The following is a 9,070-nucleotide window of genomic DNA, read 5'->3' on the forward strand; positions in this document are numbered from 1 at the left end:
GTGTTTGGGACAAACTGAGCCCTTAACGAACCAATGAATTTCGTTGTCGAAATGGATTTTTTTTTTTTTTTCGAATCCATCATACTTAAGCAAAGGTTGTCACGAAAGGGGGCAGTCAATGCCCACATGACTCGAGATTCCTTCGATAAATGAATAAAAGTTTATAACGGCGTTTTAGGCTGACTGCCTACATGCTCGAAATGGTTGGTCTCCTTACTAACTGTTTAAGTTGCCTTAAGAATGCTCTAGAGATATTAGTCATTATAGTTCCGCTTAAACGACATAGAAATTACTAATAAGGTATGTTGAGGACGACCGAGCTAAACCGGGGTGAAAGCTGAGAACATGTTTTTACCAGTTATCAATCGCCTATCGATAGGTTGGCAAATGATGCGTTATACCTGAGGAAATATAGATCACCACTTTGTTGGGATGAAATGGCGAGATGATTGAGATCGTCCGTCAAATCAGAAAAAGGAATCAAGGAGGCCCAGGATAGACAGAAGTCATATGCTGACAAACGCCGAAAGGACCTACAGTTTGAGGATGGAGAGAAAGTTTTTCTGAAGGTTTCTCCATCAAGAGGAATCGTTAGATTCGGTGTAAAGGGTAAACCTAAACCCCGTTTTATAAGCTCATACGAGATTGTAGAAAGGATAGACCCAATAACTTACTGGTTGGCGTTAGCGCTAAACTTTGAGAATGTGCGTAATGTATCCCATGTGTCGCAAATAGAGAAGTATGTTTACGATTCAAAGCATATGATCCATAAGAACAACATTATTATTAGTCAATATTTGAGTTACGAAGGAAGATCCAAATCTATCTTAGATCGGGAAGTTCAGGTACTAAGGACTAAGTCAATACCGATAGTAAGGGACCTATGAATATATCATGGTCAATAATAGACTACCGTCTAACAGGAAAGTGAAGTACTCAGAGTTATTTTCTGATGTACAAATTTCGGGACGAAATTTATGTTAAGGGGGATAGTATGTAATGCCCCGACTTTTTATTAAGGATTATAGACTTTTAATTATTGATTTAAGGATTTCTTATGGTAATTAGGGTTCAGCATCCATTAATAAAATACGGACTTATGTGAATTTGATGATTTACATACGTGATGATTTATTTTTATTTTTATTTCAACGGATGATGCACTCAAAATATTTTTTTGAGTCCATTAAGAGAATGATGGAGCTCAAAGATTTATTTTGAGCTTTCAAATCGAAAAAAAAATTTATGTATTCATTTATTTTTACCGAGAAATTTAGGAATGATGAGTTATAAAAATTTTCCATCAATATTTTTCTCAAATTATTTTCCTATGATGTATTTATAAATTGAGAGAGTGCACTAATGTTAGTGCTATTTATTTTAATTTTGATCACAAGAGTTTTATGCTCTAGCATTTTATTAATTGATGATTAGTCTTCCATATTTTTTTTTACACATGGGTTATTCCTACACCACATTTTTATATTTACTTAATGTAACACCCCATTATCCTCCACTAATATTTTCTGTTCCCTACCACTAATCTTTTTCCCTACCACCACTAATATTTTCTTTTCCCTACCACTAACTTATTTTTATCTAATAGACATGAGTGGAAGTGTGATTAGTGAAGATAGGATTAGTGTGCTAAGGTGGTAGGGAACCAAGCTTTAATCATGAATAATGCTTTGTCCTTAATCATTCTTCCATTGCAAGACAAAGCTCATCACTTCACTCCCTCACACTTCAACTCTCGGTCACCACCAAAAATCCCTCTCTTCCAATTTTGCTCCAAAAGATCGCCATAGATTAATCACCAAAGCTTCCAAGTTCACTTCAAGATCAAATCCTCCACCAAATCAACATAAACACCTTTCAATTCTTGAAGATTTCAAGAGGACCGTGGGGTTTGGTTTGAAGAGTGAGAAAGGAAAACTTTGATCTTTGTTTAATCTTGGGTAAGTGATTCTTATTTTCATAGATCTAGATTGTATGATGTTATATGTGAGTATATAATCTTGAGCATTTAAAGAATTTGAGATGAGATTTTGGTGAATTTCGTAGGCCTACTGACCTACTGTGATCGACGGTTTGTCGATGTCTAATAACTTTGAAAATTTTATAGCAAGTCCATATATGAGTCTTGAGGACCCTGGTAAAATTTCAAGCCATTCCAACTTCGTTTGATATTTCTTTAAAATGAAAAATCCAAACTGCACATTACTACCGAGAATTTCAGAGAACAGGGGAAAGAGTCATTCATTTCAGTAGCTTCCTTTGTGATATAGCTTTCCAAATTTTTATGGTATTAACTTTATTGTGTTAGATAGATATCCACCAAAGTTGAGTCCAGTTTGACAACGTTTACTATTTTTCAAAAATCCAAGTTTTCGATTGCTCAAAACTGCCGAATATGGTAGATCGTGGTAAAAACGTCATATCTCTCAAACCACTTGGAGTTTTCAACTCTACTTTTTTTATAAGAAACTAGACTTGAAGATCTTTCTTTCGGTATGAGTATCGAGTCCAGGAGATGTCGGGGTCAGAACAGATTAAATTTTGAAGTTGAATCAGTGTAAAAACAGAGCATGTTTTAATGATGTTTGATTGTGATTCTTATGTGCTTTATGTGATTGTGGCCTATGTGTTTGAATGAGATTAGACGAGCCTTATATGAGAGATAAATCCAGACTTAGAACCATGATTTTCTTGAAACCTATCCTTGAACTTAAGGATTTGAGATGAGTGGAGAGTTTATATAGAGTTGAGTAAGGAGATAGAATATGAGATAGAGTATGAGTTAAGGTTTTATGAGTATGGATTTTAAAAGGATTAGAAAGGATTTTGAATTTTCAAAGAGTTTAGTTTGCGCGTTTGTATGAGGTCTCTCATATGAGATGAGTTAGGTGTTGGATGTGAACATATATGACTATGTGATGAATAATTGAGCTCATATATGCGATATGAGATGAGACGAACCATCCCCTAAGATTTTATGGGAGGACCGAAAATGATGATAAAAAGGGGAAGCCGATTGTTGATTTTTTCTTAAGACGTATGATCATGTAATTGTATTCTTGTGTACTATGTGAGCTCAAATTGAAATTTTGAGAACTTTTTTTACAAAGAAACCTCGAGTTTAGTTTTTTTTTTTTTTCAAGAATGCTATTATTGAGATTAATTGTTTATGTGATTTATTTTTCAAGGATTGGGTTGAGAATGTTTTATATTAAACTCTTAGCTTTCTAAATGATATTAAGTTTAAGGATATTGAATTCTATTATTTCGTTTGTTATGTGGTTAGTCGATGTTATGTTGGTTTTTGATTGTTTTAATCGAAACGACTTATGGATGCTAGAACCCTAAAATACTAAAAGATACCCTAGACACGTAGAATTAGACTTTGTCTTGTGACAATTTTCTTCACGAACTTACCGACTCTTCATCAATAAGGGTCCGGGCGACAGGAAATGAAGCTGAAGAAGAAGCGACTCCACGCTAGCTTAAGAACGTTTGAGGTGGGCATTACTTTTACTATACGTATATAGAGATCCCCTGCGTATCGTAGGCCTCTTATACGAATATATGCATGAGATGATTTTAACTGTTAATTTCAGTTTATTATTATGCCCAAATGATAAATGACTCTTATGAAATGAAAATGAAAATGTTTATGAAATGAAAAGTTTATGAAATGATTGACTGCCAAAAATGTTTATGTTTTTATATGTATCCTATCTGTGTTGGTTCGCCAACTTTAAAGGAAATCCAATTGGGATCCTATGCTAGACAAAGGTCGCTAGCTAGGGTTAACGTGTACACTTATGGAGACCGCGAGTCGCTTGCGACCGGTCTTGGCGTCCGTGGTAAGGAGGCCTCCTTCCCGGCGCGTGACAGAAAGGAACAGATATGGATCATATGAAGGAAAATGATCGGCCGATTGACTTTATGAAAATGAACGAAATGTTTTAAGTAAGCGCAGGCCATTCAAGAAAACCCCTGTGTGTTACTGTTATGGCAGTTCAATTTATATATGTATGCATGTTGTATTTTCGGCTATGCCCACTGAGTATTTTTATACTCAGCCCTGCATGTATTTCTAAATGTGCAGGTTGAGCAGCTGATGGAATGGAATGGCGTTGAGCGGGTGTTCCTTTGACATTTCAAGAAATGTAACCTTGAGTATACATCTTCATATGTATATCTCACACGTTTTCCGCTGCAAAACACTTTGATTAAGATAGCTCTATGTTATGAAGATGTGACACGTGTTATTGGGTAACCCACCTTAATCAGTTCTCCTTTATGTGTATGTTTTATAAGTATCCAAATAATCATATATGATCATAGCATTTTATTTATGAGTGACATTTTCATATACTTTAATGTTAAGTAATTGTCCATTTCCATTTCTTTTTGTTCACCCCAAGTCATAACCCCGGTTAACCCGTCATTGGGATAGTGGGTTGTGACAGAGTGGTATCAGAGCAGTTCGTTTGCTCTGGCCCTAGAAACCTTATTCTAAAAAGCCAAGTCTAGTTTGATTCACTAGACATACGTGGGTTAATACGACACCGCTCAACACTCCATTGCATCGTGCTCAATCAAGGAAAAAGGTAACTGCAGTTACAATGTTTTAAAGATGTTATTGTTCAAAACTGTTTCATGAAGATGTTTATGTAAAGAGCATGCTATGATGAAATGTTGAATGTTTTGCCTTTCATTGAAATGTTGAATGTTTTGCCTTTCATGGCATATCATTGCAGTTATGATGATATAATAAGAAGGATGATAGAGAATTGACACATGCTTTCCCCAGAAAACATAGATTGCTATAAGTTGCATGATCACGATTCTAAAAGAACATAGACTGCTGGATTAGTAGGATATCTGTACAATCTAGATTTTTGAAGTGATGATTTAGAAGAATGATAGAGAACTTAGAGCATTTCAGCTTCCACAAGAAAACAATGGTTCTTTTGAATTACAAAGATGAATGAAAAGATATGTACGCGTTGAAGGAAAAGCACGGAATGATGATACAAGATGAATTCAAGGCAAACGTTGCATCAAGGGTTTAAGCATAAGTCTCTACGTTCGAATGTTTACACACGATGGAACAGCGAATCGACTTATGTTACACGATAGATTATAAAAAGGGCGTGATTTGATTGTCTGCGGGTTATATATATTTGTGACATACATGGGAAATGGGATTCGAGTCCACTAGAATAGAAGACCTTAAAATAAGTTTAGTTGTCTTAATGAAACTTATGTTTTGTTATGCATAGTATGTTCATAACCTTGTACATTTAAGAGTTTTACGTCTACTCACGTATAAGAAGACTCACACTTTCCCTTATCTATCAAAGATGGTTACGTCCAGGCATATTCCGATGGTTAGGAAAGCTCCGTGTTTGACCCAGCAGAGACTACCCGGGCATATCGGGATTTTAGTATAGCTTTTGACGACGACATAAGAATTGTTATAGCTCAGTATACACGCCTTTGGACTGTTGCCCATGTCTTTGGGACTACAAGTTATATAAGAAAATATGGTTCGACTGTCTGTATGTAGACCTTGGGGAATAAGAGTCTAGTTCAATAGGACTAGAACCTTAAGTTTGAGCTTTAAGCTGCCACTACGAACTCAAGTTTCGTTATGTATAGTATGTCCACGACTTCTCAAGTTCGGGACAATGTTTCCCGTGTGACTGGGAAGTGATGATGTTGGACCTTACCAGTCCACATGATCCAAATCTCAGTAGACGTCTTTTGGGTTGAAAACCTATATGTTTCAACTTTCGGTTGAAAAGCCAGACGGGTTCTTACTCGAGGTCATTTTGTTCGACCTTGTAGTTAATCATTTCATACCCTCTGGTCATTCTTTTGAATCTCTTGAACAATTTCTACAACACCTTGCTTTGATGTTGTGTTGATTTTGAGCCTTGCAACTCGTGAGTTGTCATAGTAGATTCCCTTTATCGATAAGACTAAGAAGTATTAGTCTACTGACCTAGTATACCACCCAAACTATAGCTTTGTATAGTTGTCTCTCATTGTGTTTAAATTAGTTGAGATTAGTCTTTGTCCTATGAATATTATCGACCACTCATTATGATAGAAATTCAGAATCCAAATTGAGACCGTAATATAGTGTTTGCGTACATGAACGACTTTCTGTGTTGCATTCCAATTGACTGAATTTGCAGATTTTGGTTGAAGGCCAAAAGAAAAGCGATGACTCAAGAAGAGCTGTCAGACTTGTCTTAGAAGATTTTCAGACAGGGGTATATGATAATTATATTTCTAATAGCCGTTATAAGAGGAAATGAAAAGAAGTGTTTAATCCAAAGCAAAACAAGATGGGATATGACCAAGTATGACCATATTTTCTGCAGCATGTCCGTTAGGCCCCACAGTAGGTGGACATAGAAGAAAAGATGATAGACAAGTTTCACTCCGGCCTAAGGTACTCGACAACTATACTGAGTTTATGAACTCTGAATTGTTCAGCCAAGCTCTGGACGCCGAGGTAGTAGGCCCGAGATTTGCCCGACCCAAACTCAACTCAGGAAGCAAATGATCAAGGACGAAGGCAAGACTACTATGATAGTCGATATGGCAAGAGGCCTTGGTAGGAAACATAGTGCCCAAAGGCAAGGACAAGGACATCAAACAAACATAGGACCTGCTAAGGATAATCAGGGCCAGCCTGGGGTACCTCCATGGCCGAAGTTTTCCAAGTCATATTATGATATATGTTTGGATGATAGTAATACATGTTTTAAATATGGTCAGAAGGGCCATTTTGCTAAAGATTTCCAAGCAAGGCCACACGGAGGGATGTGAAGATCGAATCAACCGGGTCAAGCACAACCATTTAGGGTCATTCTAGACCAACAACTACTCTATCCACCACAACCCCCTTAAGTTAGAACCTATGCCCCGCACAAGAATAAATAAGGAAGCAAACAAGGAAACCTAATAAGTATGGGCACGCTACTCAACACACCTGTTATACTTCTGTTCGATACGGGTGCCTCGCATTCTTTCTCTGCAAGTGCATGTGCAAATACCCTAAAACTCATACCTGAAAAGGGCTAATCTGGACATGAGAAATTCTTTACCCATAGGAGGGGCGACGATAGAAACACATGCTTACTCAAACCAAGAGGTAAACATAGGATCATTTAAGGTCATAGTAAACAACTTGCAGTTTATACAATATAGGACATTGATGTAATCCTAGGGATTGACTGGTTAGCTAAGAACTACGCCACAGTTTTATGCAAGGAGCGGAAGATTGCTTTTAACTTTTCGGGGATGGATGCTTTGAGATAAACCTGGGGAACAGGATACCAATTATTTCAGCCTTACAAGCGAGGAAGATGATGAACAAGATAGACTGCCAAGCTATCCTGGTATACCTGATCGGAGGAGTTGAGACCAAAGGGATAATTGAAGACGTAGAGATTGTACGGGAATTCTGAGATATTTTTCAGAAATTTACCAGGGCTGCCACTCGATAGACAAGTAGAATTTACCATCGATTTAGAACCAGGATCAACACCGGTATCCAAGGCACCTTACAGGATGGCTCCAAGGGAATTGGAGGAGCTAAAGATCCAATTACAGGAATTATTGGACCTAGGTTTTATCAAACCTAGTGTATCCCATGGAAAGCGCCTGTGTTATTTGTCAAGAAGAAGGAAGGCACCTTGAGGATTATTTATTCGACCAACTCAAAGGTGTGAGCGTAATCTTTAAGATCGATTTGAAGTTTGGGTATCATCAGTTAAAAGTTAGACATGAAGATATACCCAAAACGGCTTTCCGAATAAGATATGATCACTACGAATTCGTAGTTGTGCCGTTCGGATTAATAAACGCGCCAGTGGTGTTCATGGACTTCATGAACAGAGCATTCTATCCTTACTTGGATAAGTCCATCTTGGTATTCAAAGACGATATCCTTATCTACTCCAAGATTAAGAATAATATAAGAAACATTAAGAATCGCGTTGCAAACACTAAGGGGTGAATCTCTTTACATCAAATTCACTAAATGTGAGATTTGGCTTAAGGTCAGAAGGTATCAAGGTTGAAGCAGTACAAGGATGGAGGTCACCAACAACTCCAAATGAGATAAGAAGTTTCTTAGGATTAGCTGGCTACTATCGAAGATTCATTGAAGGATTTTCAAAAATAGCAAGACCAATGACGCAGTTACTTGGGAAAGGAATCAAGTATACTTGGACTGATGAGTGCGAGAGAAGTTTTCAGCAGCTCAAGGACATGTTAACTACTGCACGAGTGCTAGCAGTTCCAGAACCAGACAGGGAATATGTGATCTACACGGATGCGTCGAAAAATGGACTAGGTTGTGTGTTAATGCAAGAGGGAAAGGTGATAGCATATGCATCGCGACAACTTAGACCACATGAACTGAATTATCCAACTCATGATTTAGAATTAGCTGCAGTGGTGCATGCACTGAAAATATGGAGACATCACCTATACGGAGTTAGGTGTGAGATATTCACCGATCATAAAAGCTTGAAATATATATTTTTTTTTCAAGCAATGGGATCTGAACATGAGACAAAGAAGATGGCTCGAACTAGTAAAGGATTATGATTGTGGTATTAACTACCACCCAGGCAAGGCCAATGTAGTAGCCGATGCATTGAGTCGTAAAGTCTCGTCTAAGTTAGGATACTTTCTCACGAGGGAAGAAGAACTCATTAAAAACTTTGACAAGATGAGGATAGAAGTGATTAAATCACCTAATACAATAGCGAGTGTTGTTGCGGCAATACCCAGTTTGAGAAAAATAGTGGTAGAAGCACAAAGGAAGGACGAAAAGATGGAGAAGCTACGAGGAAGAATAAGGATAAGAAGTTTCAAGAATTACAACGACGAATCAGTTAATGCTATCTTCTTTGAAGGGAAGATATGCATGTCCATGACAATGAACTTAAGAATAAGATAAAGCCATGGCACCCATATACTGTCACCAAGAAGTACTAAGATGTATTAAGATCTAGAAAAATTCTAGTTAGGAGGC

At 37.3% G+C, this 9,070-nt stretch overlaps 1 long non-coding RNA gene across 1 annotated transcript; it reads left to right on the forward strand.

The window, feature by feature from the left end:
- Window positions 1–1,729: 1,729 nt before the first annotated feature.
- LOC130990113 (uncharacterized) lies at window positions 1,730–4,594 on the forward strand. The gene is made up of 3 exons (XR_009090833.1): window positions 1,730–1,958; window positions 3,454–3,518; window positions 4,112–4,594. It is a non-coding gene; the product is annotated as an uncharacterized LOC130990113 (long non-coding RNA).
- Window positions 4,595–9,070: the final 4,476 nt, after the last annotated feature.

The sequence above is a fragment of the Salvia miltiorrhiza genome, chromosome 6 (genome assembly GCF_028751815.1).
Source record: "Salvia miltiorrhiza cultivar Shanhuang (shh) chromosome 6, IMPLAD_Smil_shh, whole genome shotgun sequence".
NCBI classification, from domain to species: Eukaryota; Viridiplantae; Streptophyta; class Magnoliopsida; order Lamiales; family Lamiaceae; genus Salvia; species Salvia miltiorrhiza.